General features: G+C 49.4%; 1 protein-coding gene across 2 annotated transcripts in view; it reads right to left on the bottom strand.

Annotated features, from left to right (window-relative positions):
* Positions 1-24,474, bottom strand: part of LOC115481564 (casein kinase II subunit alpha-like) — a 203,073-nt gene that overhangs the window by 168,812 nt on the left and 9,787 nt on the right. For both annotated transcript variants that reach the window (XM_030220817.1, XM_030220808.1), the window contains exon 2: positions 1,227-1,356. The gene's annotated coding sequence lies outside the window, so the exon portion shown is untranslated. The remainder of the gene's footprint in view (positions 1-1,226; positions 1,357-24,474) is intronic.

Raw genomic sequence — 24,474 nt, 5'->3', positions numbered from 1 at the left:
ACTGGCCAGTAACTTCAAATTTTCAGACTGCAAGTATTGTGAAGGTTGATACATTTGAATCACATCTCTAAGGTACCAAGGAACATAATCAGAGTATGATATTGGAAAATATGCTGCCTGGCTTTTTGGAAAGTGTAATCCTTTGGGTTGGTCGTGAGCCCTTGAGCCCCGGCCGAGTCAAGCAGATTGCACACCAAGGCCGGGGGGAGACCGACCCCCCACTGCATGCCCCAACTACCCAAACCCCTAGCCTGCCCCTTCCCCCAGCACCTCAGGAAGAAAGGGAAATAGGCATACAAACGGGCCTCGTGGCCGAACCGGAACCCAGACACTCAGAGCCACTCATACGGGCCTCACAGCCGAACTGGAACCCAGACACACCCAGGGAGGGGAGAAAGAAACACAGGAGTCCCTCCCCAGGACCCCGAGGTGCCAGCCACAGGGCAGGGGAAAACAAAAAACCAGAGCGGGGCCACACCCTGCAAGGGGACCGGGGCAGGGGAACTAATACAGGAAGCCCCTGTAACCACAGGAGGATGTGGAAACAACAGCCCAAAAGACCCCCCTGACCCGGGGACCCCCACCCCAGGGCAGAGGAGAGAATGAACACACCAACCCCACAAGCCAGAGAGGAGCAGCAAACAAAAGGGTAACCTAAGCCCCAACCAAATACCAGGGAAAAGACACAGTAAAAGAGAAAGGAAACCTCTGACAGAATCCCCAGAAGAGAGGCAGACACGCAGGAACACGAGGGAGAGAGATCCTTAAGTAAGCAAACAACCAGGGAGAAAGCTGCCGACCAGCAGCCTGCTGAGTCGGCAGCCGAACGGAAGCACAGCCCCCCACTGAACAAACAAGCAGTTGGCTTCCCACAGAGAACTGCAAGCAGCGAGGGAAAGCCCAGCTGGAGCCAAGAACTGATCACACACACACACACGCTGTAACCAGCTAACGCAAAAAAAAGGGGAAGGAAAAGAATCCCTGAACAGAAAAACACAGATCAAAGCCAGAGCACAGCACAACGTACTGGAAGAGACCTGCACCGGCTTTTAGTCACAAAGAAATGTAACGCCAAAGCAGGGAAAGCAGAGGCATGCAAGCTAAAGTACTACCCCCTGACGTCAGTACAAACCCTGACAGCCAATCAGGAATGAAGTCCACCCCCTTCCCCTGCCAAACTGGCAGAATCATAACAGAAAGATGTCTAGTATTGAAAGTTTCATTACCTGCAGATATGGATAAAGTTAGGATCGAGAGGGTGCATCATCTGGGCCAGAAAACCGCAGAAACATGGTGGCCCAAAGTGGTCATCGCCAAGATTCTTAATTATGCTCTCAAAGTGGTGATGGTGCAAACCTACCGAAGGAAGAAATTCATTAAATTTAAAAAACACTAGATGTTTATATTTCAAGAATACTGAGCAAAACTATAATTCACAACTATTTGTGGTAAGTTGTATGAAAAAAACAAAAAAAAAAGATTGTTTTGCACTACAATATCCAGAAATACTTTGAGTAACTCAGTAGGAAATTCTCTTTTATTAAACTAATGAAGCCAATGGGTTCTTAACTGAAAATGCCTCCAAGCCACAGAATATGACACTTATGGCTGCAGTTAAACTAGAACAACGGATCTTATGACCTTCTCTCCCCCTAAGGTAAAGAGAACAGAAGTCATACTAACTTCTGAAGACAGAAATAAGACCAACATTCATTCAGAAATTTGTTTAAAAAGTCCATGAATGTGATATAAAATACATGATCACTGTCTCACTTTGGCATTTCTGGGACATAGATGATAAAAGTCCACCTGCCCCTGTCCTCAGGATTCAACTATTGAAGTTGCCGTTGAAGCCCACTCCAGCTTACCCACATCCATCTTGTCATTTGCGGGACACAAACCATAGAAGTCTGCCTGATGTTGTCCTCATATTCCAAATTACTAGAGTTTCCATCAAAATCCCCTCCAGCCCGTCCTACACCGGATTGCCATTTAAGAGATCAAACTGTACAAGCTTGCCCAGCACCGGCCTTAGGTCTTCACAGCCAGAGTCGCCATCTAAGCGCCACTCAACATGCAAACACACATACAACCATTTAAGTTTTGTTTTTTTTATACCATTCATTTTATAATTACAGATTCTCTGTGTTCATCCCATACCTTTTAATGTTAAATCTTTTTTATTATTAATAAAAAGAATCATACACAAACAATACAAAACATTATCAGAAATCAGAATTGTTCAACATTCCCAAAACCCAACTCCCCCCAGCATCAAACTCCACCACGTCCATAGCACAGACTCAAGTACAGGATCAAATCCACCTAATCCCCTCCTTTGCCTTTGCACCCTCCCCGAACAAAGGCGATCAAGCTCCTCCTCCAGTGAGCCTGAAGACCTGGGTTCTTATGACCTCCCAAAGCCACCAGAGGAGAAATGACACTAAAGTACTTCCCACCCTCTTCCCTCCCATGTACCCCCTCGAGATAAGCATTCAGTTACACGAGGTCATTGTTTGAAAAGAAATCAAGCCAAGGAAATAGTGCAATCATAAAACACTAAGAACCAGACTTCTGCCCCTAGGGAACAAAGAGGACAGGTATGGGTCCCAGAGCTTCAAAAATCGGGTTTTGCATTTATAAGAACCCCTCACCTCTCATGTTATCAACAAATGCACCTGGTTACGCCAGTGCCAATATGCTGGCAGGGTATGCAAAATCCAGGTCTGCAAGATACATTGTCGTGCCAACAGGCATACCTTCCAAAACAACAAGGTTACCTCCGAGGTGGCTCCCCCCTAAAGGACCCAGGGCAGTCCAATACCATCTGGATAGGGATGCCTTATACCTAACAGTGAAGGACTGAGACTAGGTAAGCAGGCCCAATAAGCATGATAGAACGTATTATCTGACAATTTACATTTAAGACAAAGGGATGAGATCAAGCCTTTCGCCGGTACCACCTGAACTTGAATTAAAGCAAGACTTGGAAATAACACTCTCTACAGGCTGCATTACTCATAAGCCGTGGTATGCCCTGAATAAAGGAGAGCAAGTCCCATGATTCCAAGTTAAGCCCCGTATCCAGTTCCCATCTATGCCGAATCTCCTCCAGTGCCCAGATGTCTCACATCTCCATAAAGCCTTATGAATTCCTGAAATAGTAGTGGTATCCGATATTGCTTAAAGAAAAAGCATGCACCCTAACTCCAATATGAAGACTCAATGATTCAACGCACAAAGGCCAAACGTAGTATTTTAACTAACAATGTGCAAAGACATTTCCCCACTGAATACCTTCTTGTTCCTTCAGAAGAGCCAAAGATTTAAGACTGCTCGCCGCGTCCAAAATGTGCTCCAGTCTAACAATGCCCAACCGCTCCCAATGCATAAAAGTCTTATTGTCTAAACCTGGTTGGAAAGAAGGATTACCCCGCAAAGAAAGCACATCAATGACCTGCAGACCCCCACCTAGACCTTTCACCAATAGTTTCCAAGCCTCCCTTAAAGGACTCTAAAGTATACTAGCTTTCTGTTGAGTAGGAAGTGACTGCCTATCCATATGTAACAGCAAAAGCAAATTGTAAGGGGCAAAGTAAGCTCGATCAAGGCTCAAGGGGGTAAAACAGCTTTCAGAATATAGCCAATCCCTAACATGGTGCAGTAAGCAAGTGATATTATACAATTTTAAATTAGGTAGGCCCAACTCCCCCTCCCCCCCCATGCCCAGTTACCCAACGGAAGCTGATAGCATAGTTTTGGTTTCTTCTTGGCCCAACAAAAACCCCGAACCAGCCAGTTAAATCGCTATAGGTCCTTCTTTAAACAACCTTAACGGCAAAGTTTGAAGCAGGTACAACCATCTATGCAGGATCATCATACGAATAAGACTTATTCTCCCTATTAGAGGAAGAGATAATGCCTGCCAGCTATGTAGCTGCTGGTCTGTCTTATGTATCATCCAGTTCACATTAAGATTATAAAGTTCTTTCACATTAGGAGAGAGAAGAATACCTAAATACTTAAAGGACCTGTTTGCCCACTTCAGGGAAACAACCCAGGCCAAAAGAAGTTTAAGTTCTGACAAGGATGCCAGCGCTCCCGATTTATCGAGATTCAGTCAAAAGCCTGCAGAGTCCCCATATTCGTGAAAGGTCTCCAAGAGAGCACCCAAAGAGCTTTGGGGTTCCCTTAAAAGCACTAAGAGATTGTCAGCAAAGGCCGTCAGATTAAAATTATCCACACCAAGCACAATTCCCCTAATATCAGGATTAGAATGGATATCGTTTAAGCGGATCCAAAGATAAGGCGACGAGAAGTGATAGAGGGCAGCCCTACCGAGTCCAATGGTGAATCACAAAATCGGTAGATATCTGCCCATTCACCATGACTTTTGCCCAGGGAGAAGCATACAGTGCTTTAATTGCCGACGTAACCAACCCTCAAAGCCATAGGCCTCAAGGGAATCAAACAAAAAATCCCACAACACACGATCAAACACTTTTTCAGCCTCAAAGTATGATAGTGGGCAATTTATGCTCAGCTACAGTCTCCAAAGACGCCACTGTTTTTCTAAGATTCTTAGCCACTGATTGGCCCTGCACAAAGTCTACTTGCGATTTATGAATAAGTGGAGGCAGTATCCACCCTAATCGGTTAGCCAATATTTTTACAAACATTTTCACCTCGTGATTTAAGAGCAAAATGGGTCTATAGGATTCCGGTACAGTAGGATCATGGCCTGGTTTAGGTAATGCTATAATGTGCGCTAAATTCAAATGATCAGGCAAGGATCCTGGAATAAGAGCAAAGCTTACCACAGAACTCCTCTGCACATGCACCAAGCACAATCTTCCCGCCAAACTCCCTAATGCTCAATGCTATGAGTGCACCTATATTTACAACTCATTAGCACTGAGCATTAGGGAGTTGTCGCTGTTCCAGCGGTATTTTTACAGAGCTGTTTGGAACAGCACCAGAGTTCTAAGCATCTGGGCCTCAAGAGTTTAAATTCATTCATCATCCCCTGCTATCTATCACATAACGAGTCTCTAATGCAGTTCACCACCTTAGGTCCCATCCTGTTTGTTGTATCATCAAACACTTAATTCCAAATGTACCACACATCCAGTGCCCACCTCTTACCTAGTTACTCAATAAAAGAATTCAATAGGATTTGATCTATTCTGCTTATGTTTCACTGTAAGCCTGTTTTTGTTTCACTGTAAGTCACACTGAACCGAACCTTGTTCGGACAATCTGGGATAGAAGCATCAATAAAGTAAAAAGTAAAGTAATCTGTCTTGCTGCCTAAGATTCTATAACCCACCAGACTTAAGATACTTCACTATCCTTTTCTTCTGCAGCACTTCCATTTTCTCAACACTAAATTCAAACAGGCCTGTAATTTTCAGCTGCCTCTAATAACCAGTTACAGCCCTAAACAAGGCATGGGGGGGGGGGGGGGGGGGCAACCTGTATGAGGCAGCAGTTACCACCTTACTAGGCAGAGTAGATGGCCATGTTAGTCTTTGCCTTTATAAAAAGTTAGACAGACAACATCAGCTCTTTTCCAATCTCACAGAGCCACTGCTGTCAAAGATCGATTCAACAGATCCTCCCTAGAAAGCATCTGACCTGTCTTTAACAGCCTTCTCCTCGTAAGCTGTGCCTCTCAAGGACAGCATTCCCTCTGCTCTCTCTCTTCTCATGCACTGCAGTCCCCTTTCCTGTATTTCTGCACAGAGAAAAGTGGTCAGACACACTCTTACAGATGTAATACTAGACACCAGCCTCTTGCTGTTTCAGAAGCAGCAGGTTTTCTCTTGGGGGATTTCTCTGGAGGGAGCTCTCAAGACTATGTTATTATGAAATCACAACTACTAGTGTTCCACCTCAATTAATTTACAGGAGAAGTGCAGCTCTTCTGTGCAGTATATGAATGGAGGAGACAGAGTCAGAAGAATGGGAAGGAAGGGAAAATTAGGTTCTTACCGTGATAATTTTCTTTCCTTTAGTCATAGCAGATGCAGCCATTGCAGATGGGTTGTGTCCATCAACCAGCAGAGGGAGATAGAGAGCACACTTTTTTCAGTGCCTCATACCAGCTTGCTCCACTGCCTCTCTTCAGTATTTGAAGCTTCCAAAGCAGTATGGCAAACCGCAATGGGAATAACATGAGCTTTCCTCACAGCGAACGATGGCCCTACAACAAAGGGCATTAACTCAGAATGGAGGGAATGAAACATCCTCCCGGAGGGCATAAACTCATCCTCCACTGAGATATAACTGGAGGGAATAAACTCATCCTCCCGGAGGGAATAAACTCATCCTCCAAAACATGAAACTGGAGGAAATTAAGTCATCCTCCTTTAATTGAGCAAGAATCCTGAAAACTGCTTTCCGACTTTCTCCCAAGGACGGAATCTCCAGGAAACACGAACAGAACCTGAAATAGATTTACAGCAGATAGCATCAGACAGGGAGGGATCATGGCTGCATCTGCTATGACTAAAGGAAAGAAAATTATCACGGTAAGAACCTAATTTTCCCTTCCTTGTCATCAAGCAGATGCAGCCATTACAGATGGGATGTATCAAAGCAATCCCTAGATAGGGTGGGAACAAGCCACACCACGCGCCAGCACTTGCGCTCCAAAATGTGCGTCCCTCCTGGCAGCCACATCCAGCCTGTAATGTCGGGCAAAAGAGAGCTTAGAAGCCCATGTTGCTGCACTACAAATCTCTTGAAGAGAGAGTGCTCCAGTTTCAGCCAAAGAAGAGGAAATTCCTCTAGTGGAATGCGCCTTAAAGGCATCAGGCGGAGGCCGGCCGGCAAGCAAATAAGCTGAAAAGATAGATTCTTTAAGCCAGCGGGCAATAGTGGCTTTAGACGCTGGAGACCCTCTGCGAGGACCTGATAGCAAAACAAACAGATGATCAGAGGTCCTGAAAGAGTTAGTAACTCGCAGATACTGCAGCAGAGTCCTGCGCACAACCAACAGGTGCAATTGCCCAAAAGAATCTGGAAACTCCTCCTCGACAAAGGAGGGCAAGAAAATAGGTTGGTTTAGGTGAAACACTGAAACCACCTTAGGCATGAAGGAAGGCACGGTCCAAACCGTCACCCCGGACTCTGAAAACTGCAGAAAAGGGTCTCTACAGGACAGCGCCTGGAGCTCTGACACTCGTCTCGCCGAAGTAATGCCCACTAACAAGACGGCCTTCAGTGTCAAATCTTTCTCTAAAGCACGCCGAAGCGGTTCAAAGGGAGCACCCTGAAGGGCCTTCAGCACTAGCCCCAGGTTCCAAGCTGGACAAGGTGCACACACTGGAGGACGGAGCCGAAGCACCCCTCTAAGAAACCGTGCCACATCCGGATGAGCAGCTAAAGACACGCCTTCAACCTTGCCACGCAGGGAGGCCAACGCTGCCACTTGCACCCACAGGGAATTATAGGCCAAGCCTTTTTGTACACCATCCTGCAAAAAGTCCAGAATCATCGAGACAGGAGCCCGCAGGGGTGTGATCTCTCTGGAAGCACACCAGACTTCAAACTGGCGCCAAATCCTGGCATAAGCCACGGAAGTGGAACGCTTGCGGGCTTGCAGGAGAGTGGGAATTACTTTATTGGAATAGCCTCTGCCTCTCAATTGCGCCCTCTCAATCGCTAGGCCATAAGACCAAATCGGCCAGCGTCCTCCATGGTCACAAGACCCTGTGACAACAGGTTGGGAACCAGAGGTAACTGAAGGGGATCCTCTACGAGCATCTGTCGGAGGTCCGCATACCAAGGCCTCCTGGGCCAATCCGGGGCGATGAGAACCAGTTCTCCTGGATGCAGCCGAATCCGCAGGAGCACTCGCCCTATCAAGGGCCACGGAGGGAACACATACAGTAGGCCCGGAGGCAAGGGTTGAGCCAAGGCATCCAACCCCGCTGCACGAGGATCTCTCCGTCTGCTGAAGAAGCACGGGACTTTGGCATTGGTGCTTGTCGCCATTAGATCTATCACGGGCTTGCCCCACTTGGCACATATCTGCAGGAACACTTTGTCTGCAAGTTCCTACTCCGCTGGATCGATCTGATGCCTGCTTAGATAATCGGCTTGCACGTTGCTCTGACCTGCAATGTGAGCTGCCGGCAGAAACTGTAGATGCAGCTCGGCCCAGTGGCAAATTTGTTCGGCCTGCGCGGCTAGAGCTCTGCACTGAGTGCCGCCTTGTCAATTTATGTAGGCCACTGCTGTCTTACATAGTAACATAGTAGATGACGGCAGAAAAAGACCTGCACGGTCCATCCAGTCTGCCCAAGAAGATAAATTCATATGTGCTACTTTTTTTATTTGTACTGTCCTCTTCAGTGCCCAGACCGTATAAGTCTGGCCAGCCCTATCCCCGCCTCCCAACCACCAACCCCGCCTCCCAACCACCAGCTCTGGCACAGACCGTATAAGTCTGCCCAGCACTATCCCTGCCACCCACCACCGGCTCTGGCACAGACCGTATAAGTCTGCCCAGCACTATCCCCGCCGCCCAACCACCAGCCCCGGCACAGACCGTATATGTCTGCCCACACTAGCCCCGCCTCCCAACCACCAGCTCTGCCACCCATTCTAGGCTAAGCTCCTGAGGATCCCTTTCTTCTGCACAGGATTCCTTTATGTTTATCCCACGCATGTTTGAATTCCGTTACCGTTTTCATCTCCACCACCTCCCGCGGGAGGGCAATCCAAGCATCTACCACCCTTTCCGTGAAAAAATACTTCCTGACATTCTTCTTGAGTCTGCCCCCCCCCCTTCAATCTCATTTCATGCCCTCTCGTTCTACCGCCTTCCCATCTCCGGAAAAGGTTCGTTTGCGGATTAATACCTTTCAAATATTTGAACGTCTGTATCATATCACCCCTGTTCCTCCTTTCCTCCAGAGTATACATGTTCAGGTCAGCAAGTCTCTCTTCATACGTCTTGGAACGCAACTCCCATACCATCCTCATAGCTTTTCTTTGCACCGCTTCCATTTTTTTAACATCCTTCGCAAGGTACGGCCTCCAAAACTGAACACAATACTCCAGGTGGGGCCTCACCAACGTCTTGTACAGGGGCATCAACACCTCTTTTCTTCTGCTGGTCACACCTCTCTCTATACAGCCTAGTAACCTTCTAGCTACGGCCACCGCCTTGTCACACTGTTTCATCGCCTTCAGATCCTCAGATACTATCACCCCAAGATCCCTCTCCCCATCCGTACCTAGCAGACTCTCACCGCCTAACACATACGCCTCTCTTGGATTTCTACTCCCTAAGTGCATCACTTTGCATTTCTTCGCATTGAATTTTAATTGCCAAACCTTAGACCATTCTTCTAGCTTTTTCAGATCCTTTTTCATGTTTTCCACTCCCTCCGGGGTGTCCACTGTGTTACAAATCTAAGTATCATCTGCAAATAGGCAAACTTTACCTTCTAACCCTTCGGCAATGTCACTCACAAATATATTGAACAGAATCGGCCCCAGCACCGATCCCTGAGGCACTCCACTACTCACCTTTCCCTCCTCCGAGCGAACTCCATTCACCACCACCCTCTGGCGCCTGTCCGTCAACCAGTTCCTAATCCAGTTCACCACTTTGGATCCTATCTTCAGCCCATCCAGTTTATTTAAGAGCCTCCGACATCACTCTGACAGCCAATCCTTCCAGGGTCACTTGAAAGGCCAGAAGCACCTGAAACACCGCTTGAACACTGAAACACTCTAGGCGGTTGATGGACCACTCCGACTCCTCGGGTGTCCATAGACCCTGGGCATGCTTCCCCTTGCAATGTGCGCCCCAGCCTTTCAGACTGGCATCTGTCACCACTGGGCACCAATCAAGGAGCGCCAGCGGCATTCCTCGCCGCAGCATGCTGTCTGAGAGCCACCACTCCATGCTGAATCGGGCCGCAGGGAGCCAAGAGAGTCTGCATTGGTAATCCTGAGATACTGGAGACCATCTTTGGAGTAGAGCATACTGTAGAGGTCTCAGGTGTGCTCTCGCCCAGGGCACCAGTTCCATGGTGGCCATCATCATTCCAAGCAGCTGGACAATGTCCCAAGCGCGCGGGCAGGGCATCCTCAGAAGCAGACAGACCTGATTTTGAAGATTGCTCCGCCTTTGCTCGGGTAGGTACACATACCCCGAGGCTGTGTCGAACCTGGCCCCCAAATATTCTAGAGACTGCGAGGGGGTCAGGTGACTTTTGGCCAAATTGACGACCCAGCCCAGAGATTGAAGTACTGAGACCACTCTGGCTGTTACATGCTGACTCTCTGCAGCAGAGTTTGCTCGAATGAGCTAGTCGTCCAGGTACGGGTGAACCCGAATACCCTCTTGCCTTAGAAAGGCAGCTACTACCACCATAACCTTCGAAAAGGTGCGGGGAGCTGTGGCGAGGCCAAAAGGCAAGGCCCGGAACTGGAAATGCTTTCCCATCACTGCAAACCTCAGAAACTTCTGGTACGGGGGCCAAATTGGAATGTGCAAGTAAGCTTCTTTCAGGTCCAGAAACGTGAGAAACTCTCCTGGCTGTACCACCGCAATGACGGAGTGCAGGGTTTCCATGTGAAAACGCCACACTCTCAGGGACTTGTTTAATTCTTTTAAGTCCAGAATAGGGCGAAAAGACCCTCCTTTTCGCGGCACCACAAAGTAGATGGAGTAGCGGCCGCAGCCGTGTTCGGCGGGAGGTACCGGGGACACGGCCCCTATCTGAATCAGACCTTGTAAAGTCTCCTCTACCGCCGCCCGTTTGGCGGCAGAACTGCATTGGGACTCCACAAACACATCTCTTACAGGGGTGTGGAATTCTATTCTGTAACCGTCTCTGATCAGGTCCAAGACCCACTGATCTGAGGAAATGTTGGCCCACTCCTCGGCAAAGAGGGAAAGACGTCCTCAGATGACAGGACTCGAGGAGAGGGCCGGCGCACCATCATTGAGAGGGTTGCCACTGAACTCCAGGCCTTGAACCAGTGGCTGTGGAACGTTTGTCCGAGCGAAAGGAGTTCCTCTGCTGAAAATGGACACGAGAAGTGAACCCAGCAGAACGCCCCGGGCGGTACCTTCGAGCTTCACGGAAGCGAGGTCTGTAAGAGGAGTGGACCGCCGCCCCCTTAGAGGAAGGCCGAGGCCTATCTTTGGGCAAGCGCTGGGGTTTAGCCTCACCCAAGCCCTTCACAATTTTCTCCAACTCCTCACCAAACAGGAGAAGGCCTTGAAAGGGCAACTTCACCAACCTTTGCTTAGAGGCCATGTCCGCCGCCCAATGCCGTAGCCAAAGAAGATGGTGAGCCGCCACTGCTACTGCCATGTGTTTAGCCGAAGCTCTGACAATATCATAAAGGGCGTCAGCAAGAAAGGACAAGGCCGACTCCATCCGCGGAGCCACATCTGAAAAGGGCTCCGCTCATCACCGGGCTGTTCCACTGCCTGTTGCAACCAAGCCAGGCAGGATCCAGCAGCATAACAACTGCATGCAGACGCCCGAATAGTGAGACCTGCAATTTCAAATGACCGTTTAAATACTGATTCCAGTCTACGGTCTTGAATATCCTTCAGGACAACACCTCCTTCAACAGGGAGGGTAGTTCTCTTTGTCACAGCTGTGACTAGGGCATCCACTTTAGGCATAGCAAAGCGAGCCATATGCTCCTCACTCAGAGGGTATAACTGCCCAATAGCCCTGGAAACTTTCAAAGGTCCCTCGGGGTCAGCCCATTGAGCCGAAATAAGCTCTTGGATGGAGTCATGCAAAGGAAAGGCTGAAGCAGGCTTTTTGGTACTAGCCGTCCTAGGATTCATAGAGGAGGCTATGCAGGGCATCAGAAATAAGCGCTGGCAGCTCATTACGGTGGAAAATCCTCACCACAGAGGGATCGTCCAGATCCTGAGTGACTTCTGCACCAGACTCTGGCTCCTCAGACCATGAAGGCCTGCCAGAGTCCTCCGAATCCTCGCAGCCCGACCACGGGGGGGGGGGGGGGGGGGGGGGGGGGGGGGGGGGGGGGGGGGGGGGGGGGGAATGGAGGTGCAGCACTCTCTGAAGGGGAATGAGCCCTTCTGCGCTTCATATTCTGCCAATTATCAGGGAATAACACCTCAGAGGGCATACCCAGGCTAGAATCCACCGGGGGGGGGGGGGGGCATTAGAAGAGGCCCATGCCAGGGCTTTGTGGGAGAGCTCTTTTAAGCATGTATGCTTTATGCATTAATAAGACAAAATCAGGGGAGAAAAACTCACCCTGGGCACCCGGATCTCTGCCGGGGCTAGTAGCTCCCATATCAGCCTCACTCCGAGGCCTCCCCCCGGGCTCAGGACTCTCCGTCTCAGCGGAGGTCGCGCCATGTGGTAAATTCAAAATGGCGCCCGCTGCCAGCTCAGAGCGCGAAGAATCGTCGCTCGCCATGCTCGGGCCGGCTCTAACGTCTGTACAGCACGATTTACAGAGCCCCGCTGCTGATCTGCGATTGCCACACTTGGAACAGCGCTTTACTGTCTCCGCAGCCATCGCCAAAAACGGCGGTAAGATTCAAAATGGCGGTTTGCAGCAAAATCGCCCCGATCGCGGGCCCACCCCGGAGGAGTCAGAAAACACTCTTACCTCACTGGACCGAGTATCACAGCTCCGGTCCCACAGAAAAAGGCAAGGAAAAACCTCTGTTCCAGCGTCTAAGCGCTTCTTTTTTTTTTTTTTTTTAACGCTGTGAGGAAAGCAGAGGTAAATAGAACTCCGGAGGCTCAGGTGAGTGGGAAAGGCAGGGAAAGGGCGAACCTATGTGCCTGCATCCACTATTTGTGGGGAAGGACAGGGAAAGCTAAGCAATGTGTCCACATCCACAGAGGTATGGGTAAGGCAGGGAAAGGGCGAACCTATGTGCCTTTAAAGTGAAGCTGCTATAGCCTCCAATACCCCTGCTAACAACTGGCAAAAGCACAGGAGCAACCTCCAGGCAGATTTTAGATGGAGCTCGAAGAAGCTGCAGCCACTCTGCTAGGGGAGATAGAGAATACTGAAGAGAGGCAGTGGAGCAAGCTGGTATGAGGCACTGAAAAAAGTGTGCTCTCTATCTCCCTCTGCTGGTTGATGGACACAACCCATCTGTAATGGCTGCATCTGCTTGATGACAAGGAATGCACCGATAACAACTAGAAGAAGCAGGCAGCACAGTGCTTATATAGCTCTGTGACACCAGAATGTTTCTTACTCTATTTTATTTACTAGACTTTAGAATATGCTTCATCAAATAACTTGAGGCGGAGGAGGACAGGGAGCAACTGTGTAAGAATGGTGTTGCTGGTGAAAAAATGTATAGTTATAAAGTGAGGGATACCCCTCGCCCTAGCTCCACAACTACGTTGAAAAGACGATTGAATCCCTACAGATAGAGCAAACAACACTACAAATGACACAAGGAGCAGGGTATACAACAGCATGATCTAGATATTATCTAACTTGCACTGATTGATCGCTTTTTCTCCCATATTTGGGACCAGAGTAGTTTACAGTAAGAGCATCATACATACATAGTTAAAGAAAAGAAAAGTTAGCATTTAGTCAAGAAGCTTTGAAACTACTACTACTACTATTTAGAAACAAAAAAGTTTTTAAATGTTTGTGAAAAACAAAAATGACAACTTTTTTTTTTTTTTTTTTTGGGGGGGGGGGGGGGGGAGATTGGTAAAGGGAATTCCTTGCAGATCCGATTAGCATTATAAGAAAGAGATAATGCTAAGGTAAAATTATGTCTTGCCTGATCATTTCCTTTCCTTTACTCGGCTGCACCATTCTGGACAAGTTAATCGCCTCCTACCAGCAAGAAGGAGGTAGAAATAAAAGCTAGGCTTTTCAGTGAACTGACTGGTATAACCTGTTGGTGCACAGAGAGTAGCGGTGAGTATGATAGCAGTAATAGTTTATGAGTGAGCATGGGGACTATGCAAGCACATGATTTCAATGGAGAAGCTTAATGGTTAGAGCTGGAGAGAAGACAAGTTATCCAGCTCCAGGAGGGAAATTCTGAGCCAGCCCTGAATTTCTGTAACCTTATCTAGTACATTAAGGGACCTGAAGTGCTGATTTGTTCCCGTGTCTTTTTCTACTTTGAAGCCTGTCAATGAACTGGACTGTTATTTATGTTTGAGTGCTGCAGACAGCAATATTTTTATTTTTTCGAAAAACAAGTAAACATGCTGGCCAGAACTAGCAAAATTTGCATGGGGGATCCTATACATTCTGCTACCAGCACATCTTCTATTGCAGGAAGGACTGTGGAAGACAGGAGAGCTAGACTGAATCCTGAGATTGCTGACGACTCCTTATTCATCTACCGATTAAAAAATCATAACACTGCTTCACAGGGCATATTTCTCCCCTCTAGGGCATACAGAATGGCTGGGTTGCAATTTGTACCCCTAGATAATTTTGACAGGGTGGATTAGGATTCCTCGGAGTAGTAGAAATCAGCTATTGTTGGGGTTGGAAGGGTAGAGGGTGGTGGTGAGGAGGGTTATTATAGCTGCTCACTGTTATTATTGTTTTCTATTTGTAATTTATACATAATAGTCGAACAGCATACTGTTCCTTTTTATACTTTAATAAAAAGATTTAAATATAAAATCATAATTGTTCGAGGCGGGGGATGGGGTGGGGACGAGACAGGGCGGGGATGGCGACAGTACCCACGGGGACGGGGCCAAATTTTGTCCCCATGTCATTCTCTATCGGAGACAACAAACAGAACACTGAATTGGGCTATAAGTTAAAAAAACAAAACTGACCAAAAGGTCGCCCTCCTGGAGATGGGTAACTTGGTAGCTCTGAAGCAGTAGGCTGGGAATCAAGGAAGCTGGGCAAGTCATTTTCACTCTCCTTTGCCTCTGGTACAAACCAGAGATTCCAAGGGTGGACTGCTTGAAAGAGTAAAATTTGAGGACAATGTGTCCCAAGATATAAACTTACAAAAGTTTTGTGTGTGAAAAAAAGGTTCACAAATGGAAAAATAAAAATATTTAGGGTTTTTTGATGCTTCCGAAATGATATAGGCAGCGTGGAGGCAGTATTAGGACAGCGTTCAAAGGAATTTGCCAAAGTAATTTAATACTGTAATTAACAGGATAAATTCCATGGGCAGAAAACTTCCCTTTGCTTAGTATATGCATAGGTAAATTTGTACCAGTGAACTTCTCTATTCCAGCCCAGATTTTCAAAGAAAAGCTTTATTTATGCGGGACTGTCCTCACTAAAGACACAGAAACATACTGCATGCATAGGAGCCAGTTCTGTCTAAGGAGAGGTCATTTCCACTGGGTTTAGCATCCCCAATAATTTTGAAAAGCTGGTTCCTATGAATACATGCACTCTCTAGCTAGCTCTTTTCTAGTGCTGTCCTGTTACCCATATGTTCATTCAAGCAGGTCTGTCCACCATTCTGTAAAATTCTGGCATTTGCTGCCAGTTCTTTTCCTTAGCCGACAACAGACCCCTCAAACTTTCCCCCATTCTTCTGTCCTCCTTCCCAGAACACTGACTAGTCCCACCAATTCTCTCCAAAGATTCTGTACAGAGCTTAGCTTCCCTGCAGCCCTTGCAGTGCTGCCCCTCCTTCTTGTGACTAGAAGCCTTCCCACTGGTTGGATCCCACCATAGCCTCTGCAATGGAAGAGGGAAGCACTGGAGAGCTGTAGTGGGATACACTCTGAGAAATACCCACACACTTACACATCCTTCCGGTTTTGAGACAGGCTGTTTACAAATTTTTACAATCTTGAAAAAAATTCTGACAACTGGCAATCCTAAACACATCTGATAGGGCCCCCTAAACTTTGGGCCCTAGGTACATGCTTAACAAAGGAATGCAACAACAACCATGTCACTGCCTCACAGATCACTTCTGTAGCAACTTTCCGTGCCTCTGCCTAGGAGGTCACCTGGGCCCTCATCAAGTGAGCATTCAACCCTGGAAGTACTAACCGACTCCTGCAAATACAGGTGGTCTCAATAGCTACCTTAATCCACCATGCCATAGTGGCCTTAGAGTCTACCTGACCCTTACAAGGGCCATGAAAGAGAACAAACAGGTGGTTGGACAAACGAAATTCGTTAGTTTCTTTCAAGTAATGAACCAACATCCTCTGGACATCTAGCTTGTAGAATTTCCCAGCATGCAATTCTGTGCAAGAGCCGGCTTATCAGTTACCACGGAGAAGAGACATACAGGAGCTCCTCCACCAGCCGCGGCATCTATCCCCTGCGAGGCCACCTCCCTCTGGCAGATGAAGAATCGCTCCTTCTTGACACTTTAGCTCATGACCATCAAGTTGAAACACCGGTGGCCCCCAATGATCCTGAATGAGTCAGTTGGCCTCTGCCCCCAGTTTCCACTCCCATGGATCAAACTGGAAGTGGCTGAGGAAGGACACAGACCTTGCCCGCTATATGCTCTGCTGACAGGGTACGTAGGTAACATAGTAAATGAAAGCAGATAAATACCTGAATGGTCCATCCAGTCTGCCCAAGAGTCTCACAATGAACGCTGATATAAAATACTTGATCATCATCTTTCTTTGGCATGTCTGAGACACAGACAATAGAAGTCCAACCGGCACTGTCCTTGGGTTCCGACTACTGGAGTTGCTGTTGAGGCCCACTCCAGCTTATCCGAATCCATCTTGTCATTTGTGGGATACAGACTGTAAAAGTCTGCCTGATGCTATCCTCACAATCTGTACAAATCTGCCTTAGTTCTTCACAGTCGGAGTTGCCATCTAAGCACCACTCAACACAAACACACGTACAGCCATTTAAGTTCTGTTTTTTATACCATTCATTTTCTAATTAGAGATCCTCTGTGTTTAATCTCACACCTGTTAGAATGTCATCATCATTTTTGTCCACCACCTCAGGAGCGCATTCCAGGAATCAACAAAGAGAATTTCCTGACATTACTCCTAAGTCTACCACCCTGCAACATCAATTCATGTCCTCTGATTTTACCATTTCCCTTTCTCTGAAAATGTTGTTTCTATACCTTTCAAGCATTTAAACACCCAACTGTAAGCCACATAAAGCATGCGGGATATAAATGTTCATAATAAATAAATAAATATCATATCTCCCTTGTCCCTAGTCTACTCTAGGGTATACATATTCTGGTAAGTCTCTTCTCCTAAGTCTTTTGCTGCAAACCCCATACCATTTTTGTTGCCTTCCCCTGGACCGCTTCTAGTCTATTTACATCCTTAGCAAGATACGGCCTCCAAAACTGAACACAGTACTCTAAGTGGTGCCTCACCAACGACTTGTACAGGAGCATCACCACCTCCTTTCTTTTGCTAGTTACACCTCTCTCGATGCAGCCTAGCATCATTCTGACTACAGCCACTGCCTTGTCACACTGTTTTGTCGTCTTCAGATCCTCAGATACTTTCACACCAAGGTTCCTATCCGTTTGTGCATATCAGCCTCTCACCTCCTAGACATACAGCTCCCTTGGATTTCTACTCCAATCACTCTGTACCTCTTAGCATTAAATTCTAACTACCAAACATGGTAAAATTATGTATCATACCTGATAATTTTCTTTCCATTAATCATAGCTGATCAATCCATAGACTGGTGGGTTGTGTCCATCTACCAGCAGGTGGAGATAGAGAGCAATCCTTTTGCCTCCCTATATGTGGTCATGTGCTGCCAGAAACTCCTCAGTATGTTGATATCAAAGCTCAATCCGCAGGACTCAGCACTTTGAGAATTACACCCACAAAGGGACACTCTGCCCAGCTCACCACCGCCGAAACAGGGGAGGGGAATCAACCCAGCTCATCCCCACACAAGTGGGGGAGTTGAATCCGTCCAGCTCATCCCCGCGGAGCGGGGGAGGGACACCACACCCGCTGATGCGGGGGGGATCTGGCTTTTCCTGCGACCGCAACCGCGGGAGGAGCTGGCTGACCCTAACACCGCAGAAGCGGGAGGGATATAAAGCTGCCCTACTGCCGCACGAAGCGGGAGGGAGCGCCGGCAGAATTTAGATCTCAATCCAGCCCCATAAAACGGAGGGGAGAGGAATGCAGCAGCTCACTGTAACACAAAATTGTCTCAACTCCAGAAGAATTCAATCGAAAAAAACTTGAACACGAAGATCCTCCTGAACAGGAACAGAAGACTAAACTTGAACCTGAAATGCAACCAGAATATAAACAGTACAGATATATGGGAGGGGTTATGGATTGATCAGCTATGATTAATGGAAAGAAAATTATCAGGTATGATACATAATTTTACCTTCCATATCATCATGCTGATCAATCCATAGACTGGTGGGATGTACCGAAGCAGTACTCACCTAGGGCGGGACATAGAAATCCCTGACCACAACACTGAAGCTCCAAACCGGGCCTCCGCCCGAGCAGCCACAGTCAAGTGGTAATGCCTGGAGAAGGTATGAGCCGATGCCCAAGTTGCCGCCTTACAAATCTCTTCCAAGGAGACGGACCCGGCCTCTGCCATCGAGGCCGCCTGTGCTCTAGTGGAGTGAGCCTTCAGCTGGATAGGCGGCACCTTCCCCGCGGCCACATAAGCCGCTGCAATGGTTTCCTTGACCCATCGTGCCACTGTAGGCTTGGATGCCTGCAGACCCTTACGAGGACCTGCGAACAGCACAAACAGATGATCCGACTTCCGGAAATCATTGGTCACTTCCAAGTATCTGATGATGACTCGTCTCACATCCAGAAATTTGAGAGCAGAGTACTCATCTGGGTAGTCCTCCCTACGAAAGGAGGGTAGGCAGAGCTGCTGATTCACATGGAAACGAGAAACAATCCTGGGCAGGAAGGACGGCACCGTGCGAATAGACACTCCTGCCTCAGTGAACTGCAGGAAGGGCTCCCGACATGACAGCGCCTGGAGTTCGGAAACTCGTCTGGCTGAAGTGATAGCCACCAAAAAGACTGCTTTCAACATCAGGTCTTTCAGAGAAGCCCTCGACAAGGGCTCAAAAGGCGGCTTCTGCAAGGCTCTTAGCACTAGATTGAGATTCCACACAGGCACCACCGAGTGCAGAGGAGGGCGTAGGTGATTAACTCCCTTGAGAAAGCGCACCACATCAGGCTGCGAGGCCAGGGAAGCACCCTTCAGGCAACCCCTGAAGCAAGCCAGAGCCGCCACCTGGACTTTAAGGGAACCTTTCTCCACCCCCTCTTGCAGGAACGCCAACACTGAAGATATTGGAGCAGTGAAGGGCGATATAGAGCCTGCCTCGCACCATGACGCAAAGGTACGCCAAACCCTGGCGTAAGCGGTGGAAGTAGAGCGCTTCCTCGCTCTCAGCATAGTGATGATGACCTTGTCTGAGAAGCCCTTCTTCCTCAGCCGCTTCCGCTCAATAGCCAGGCCGTAAGACCAAAGGAGGAGGGATCCTCCATCACCACGGGACCCTGATGTAAGAGGCCCCGCTCCGCTGGCAGCCGCAGAGGGCCGTCCACTGAGAGTCTGACCAAGTCCGCATACCAGGGACGTCTGGGCCAATCCGGACCCACCAGGATCACCCGGCCCGGATGTTTTGCCACCCGGCCTAGCACCCTGCCCATCATGGGCCAGGGCGGAAACACGTAGAGAAGCTCCTGTGCCGGCCACTGCTGGAGAAGAGCATTGACTCCCAGGGATCGAGGGTCCCGTCCTCTGCTGAAAAAACGCAGCACTTGGCAATTGGCCAATGATGCCATCAGATCTAGGCTTGGCTGGCCCCAGCGCTTCGTGATGTCCAAGAACGCCTGAGCAGATAGCTGCCACTCTCCGGGATCCAAGGTATGGCGACTGAGAAAGTCCGCCTTGACATTCATGACTCCCGCAATGTGGGCCGCCGACAGCTGTTCCAGATTCGCTTCCGCCCACAGGCATAGCTTCATGGCCTCCTTGGCTAGAGGGGTGCTCCTGGTACCTCCCTGGTGATTGACATAGGCCACCGCCGTGGCATTGTCCGACAGGACCCGTACAGGCCTCAGCACCAGTACCGGGAGAAACTCTAGAAGCGTCAACCGAATGGCTCGGAGCTCCAGGAGGTTGATGGACCATTTCGTCTCTGCAGGAGACCAGAGCCCCTGCGCTGTCCGTCCCAGGCAGTGGGCTCCCCAGCCCGTCAAGCAGGCGTCCGTCGTGACGACAACCCACTCCAGGGTCGTAAGAGGCATTCCTGCGGACAGCTTGCCTGGCCTCACCCACCAGCTCAGCGCCTTTCGCACCGCTGGATCCAAAGGAAGGCGTACGGCATAATCCTCTGAGACTGGAGTCCACCGCCGCAGAAGAGAGTGCTGTAGTGGTCTCATATGAGCCCTGGCCCAGGGCACTACCTCCATCGTAGCCGTCATGGAGCCCAACAGCTGCACATAGTCCCAAGCCCGAAGAGTAGAGGAGGCTAGGAACTGGCCCATCTGGGTCTGAAGCTTGACACTCCGGTTGTCTGGCAGGAACACTCTGCCCACTTGGGTGTCGAATCGAACTCCCAGATACTCCAGGGACTGAGTCGGGCGCAGCTGGCTTTTCTCCCAGTTGATGATCCATCCCAGGGAGCTCAGAAGAGCAATGACCCTGTCTGTAGCTCTCCCGCACTCCGCATAGGAAGGGGCTTGGATCAGCCAGTCGTCCAGATAGGGATGGACTTGCACTCCCTCCTTGCGGAGGAAGGCCGCGATGACCACCATTACTTTGGAGAAGGTCCGCGGAGCCGTAGCCAACCCAAATGGGAGGGCTCTGAACTGGAAGTGTCGACTCAGCACTGCAAAGCGCAGAAAGCGCTGATGAGGTGGCCAGATGGGAAAATGTAGGTAAGCTTCCTTATGTCCAGGGAGGCCAGGAATTCTCCCTGTTTCACCGCAGCTATTACGGAGCGGAGGGTCTCCATCCGGAAGTGCCGAACTTTCAAGGCCTGATTGACTTCCTTGAGGTTGAGAATAGGCCGAGCAGATCCTTCTTTCTTTGGCACCACAAAGTAGATGGAGTAGCACCCCTTGCCAAGCTGATCTACTGGCACTGGGACCACCGCACCCAGGCGGATCAGGTTGCTCAAAGTCTGCTGCACGGCAGCTGCTTTGACCTGAGACTTGCAAGGAGAGTTTACAAACCCGTCTCTTAGGGGTCGGGAGAACTCTAGCTTGTAGCCGTCTCTGATGACTTCCAGAACCCAAGCGTCTGAAGTTACCCTGGTCCACTCGCCCAGAAACGAGGACAACCTTCCTCCTATCTGCACTGGGCCATGGACCAGGTCCCCGTCATTGGGTACGCGACCCTGGGACGGGACGGAGGACGAACCTCAGGGACGGCGGTCCCTACGAAAGGAATGCTGCTTGGGGGAGAAGTTCCGTTTGAAGGAAGCGGAGGCAGAGGAGGCCGACTTGCCCGGGCGATACCGACGGGCTTCCTGGAATCGGCCCTTAGAGGAACCAGGACGGGCACTGCCGGCCCGAGTCCTGACCTCCGGCAACCTCTTGCCCTTGGACGTGCCGAGCTCCGTCACAATCTTGTCCAGCTCGTCCCCAAAGAGCAGCTTGCCTTTAAAAGGCAACTTGGCTAGGCGAGATTTAGAAGCATTGGCGGCAGACCAGTGCTTAAGCCAGAGCCACCGCCGCGCAGAGACTGTCTGAGCCATGCCCTTGGCCGAGGCTCTCAAAACATCATACAGCAAGTCTGCCAAGTAGGCCAAACCCGACTCCATGGTCGGCCATTCCGCCCTCCAAGAAGGGTCCGAGGGGGAAGCCCGTTGCAAAACAGTCAGGCACGCCCTAGCCACGTAGGAGCCGCAAACTGAGGCTTGCAAACTCAGAGTGGCCACCTCAAATGACGACTTTAAAGCCGCCTCCATTCTCCTGTCTTGGGCGTCCTTTAGGGCAGTGCCACCTTCCACCGGCAGCGCCGTTTTCTTAGTCACGGCAGTGATTAAGGAATCTACCGTGGGCCAGACAAAGGCTTCCCGTTCCCCCTCAGGAAAGGGGTACAGACGGGACATAGCCCTGGCTACTTTCAGGCTCGCCTCAGGGGCATCCCATTGCGCTGAAATTAAGGTCTGCATGGCTTCATGAACGTGGAAGGTTCTAGGCGGGCGCTTCGTGTTCCCAGCATAATGGCGGAACCAGTAGAGGCTGAGAGAGAGCCTTCCTCCGGAGAGCCAATCTTCAAAATGCTCTTGGCCTGCACAAGCAGATTGGGCAAATCCTCTGAGCGAAAAAGCTGCGCTGCAGAGGGGTCGTCCGCTCCATCCGAGCGAGGATCAGTCTCTTCCATTGATTCCGCTAAGGACCTCTGGGAGAACTCAGACACGCTGCCGTCATCCACATCAGAGGAGACTGAGTACCCCGAGGGTGGAAGATCCACCTGAGGGCGCTTAAGCATAGAGGCCTCATCACCCCGATCAGAGAGGTGGGCAGTGGCAGGGTTCTGCATAAGAAAGGCTTGATGCAGCAGCAAAATGAACTCAGGGGAGAAACCCCCCCAGTCTGTGCATTTCTGCAGCCTGTGCCGCGGCCCTAGAAGCGCCCTCCATCTGCGCTCCCAGCAGCGGGGGAGAGGTGTGTTGCGCGTCCAAAATGGCGTCCGGTGCGAAACTCCGAGAAGGAGCCGCGCGGGAAGAAGGGCGTTTTAATTTCGCAGACTTCTTATTGTCGCCCGATTCAAGGGCGACCATGCTGTTAACGTTTCCCATCTCGAGGGCAGCCCAAGAAGAAGCCGACCGAGCCGCGTGGCCAGTCACGACCGTGAGGGCGGCCAGCGTGGGATGGGCGCCTAAGGCGGAAAAGGCCACCGCGCCTGAGGAAAAAATGGTGAACTCTCCCGGTTCCGAAAGGGCGACTCTACCTTCGATCCCCCCGCTTCCCCGCTAGGCGCGCGAACGCGTTCCGAGGAGCGTCTTTTCGTGCCCTTGCCATCCGCGGCCATAGCCACGTGGAGACCGTTCGGGGAACCCCCTGCCCGCTAGTAAAAGGTAAAAATTACCTGCTTCTTGCTCCGAGCAGCGACGACTTGTTCCAGTGAGCAGCTGCAAATGGACATCCTTTTGAACGTTTAAAAATTTTTTTTTTTTTTTAACGGAGCCAGCGGGAGGGGGGAGAAAAGGAGGGACCTGGCACCACCAGGTTTGCACTTGCTCACGAAGAGCCCTCAACCCCAGATACTCAACAAAACCTAAGGCTTGGAGACCTAGCCAGAGCTGCTGCTGTGTGACCACACACCTGCTGAGATAGAGAACATACTGAGGAGTTTCCGGCAGCCAGTGTTGCCAGGTACTCGGCCCCGAAACCCGCCCAAAAAGTTCACACCCCACCCCCGCCGTCATCGACCCCGCCTCTTCCGTCATCGACCCCGCCTCCTCCATCACCGACCCCGCCCAAAACGTCACTAGCCCAGCCCAAAACGTCACTAGCCCCACCCAAAATGTCACTAGCCCTGCCCAAACCAGCCCGAAAAACCGCACAAAAACCACCCAAAAAACCACGACGGGCAAAACTTTCCCGCCGCGGGTTGCGGAAAACCGCCCAATTGGCAACCTTGCCGGCAGCACATGACAACATATAGGGAGGCAAAAGATTGTTCTCTATCTCCACCTGCTGGTAGATGGACACAACCCACCAGTCTATGGATTGATCGGCTTGATGATAGGGAATTATCCTTTCCTTCAGCAATGCGTTGGAGGCAAAAACAAAACCAAAACCTGCTTAAAAACCTATTGTTCAAAAAAATCTTTCAATGACGAACTTAAAACTTGGTAATACTGTGCCCAAAAGAATTACTTTAGGGCATAATGTGAGAAAACATTGACACCCAAACCCAGTGACCCCTTTTCTTACCTTCTATCCCTTAATGTTGTATCTTTTCTTAATATCAGCCTCCTCTCCTTCTTTTCTCACTCCTCTCTTCTTTTAATACTATTTTACATGTTATAAGGCATTTTAAACCACTTAGCTGGATCCCTTATAAGCGCTATATAAAATGCAAATAAACGTAACTTTTTTTTGGGGGGGTGGCCATTACTGCAAAGCTTGGGGGGGGGGGGGGGAGAGGGGAAACACTTGGGTTGATGTAAGTATTGGTCTTTTAAGAAACAAAGTTGAACATGGCAGGGCTTAAAATGGCCTGCAGCAGAGATTATAGAAGCCACCAACATGGCAAATGTTGGCATCCTTAGATGGCTCTTAGATTTTTATTACTTGCTTTTTCCAAATTTTAGCTCAAGATGACTTACAATTCCCTGCCCACTGGATTGAACGGAACTGAAATAGTTGATTGTTAAAACCTAAAAGTTCTTTCTGCCCCTGCTGAACTTTTCAAGCAGGGTCAATTCTAGGCTCATTCGGTGGAATGTGTTTTTTTATATACATAAGGCAAAGCAAAATCATCATACGAATAATTCTAAAAGCACGATTTTTTTTTATATATCAATGGGGACAGAAA

This window comes from Microcaecilia unicolor, chromosome 1 (genome assembly GCF_901765095.1).
Source record: "Microcaecilia unicolor chromosome 1, aMicUni1.1, whole genome shotgun sequence".
NCBI classification, from domain to species: domain Eukaryota; kingdom Metazoa; phylum Chordata; class Amphibia; order Gymnophiona; family Siphonopidae; genus Microcaecilia; species Microcaecilia unicolor.
This window is presented reverse-complemented; position numbering and strand designations above follow the sequence as displayed.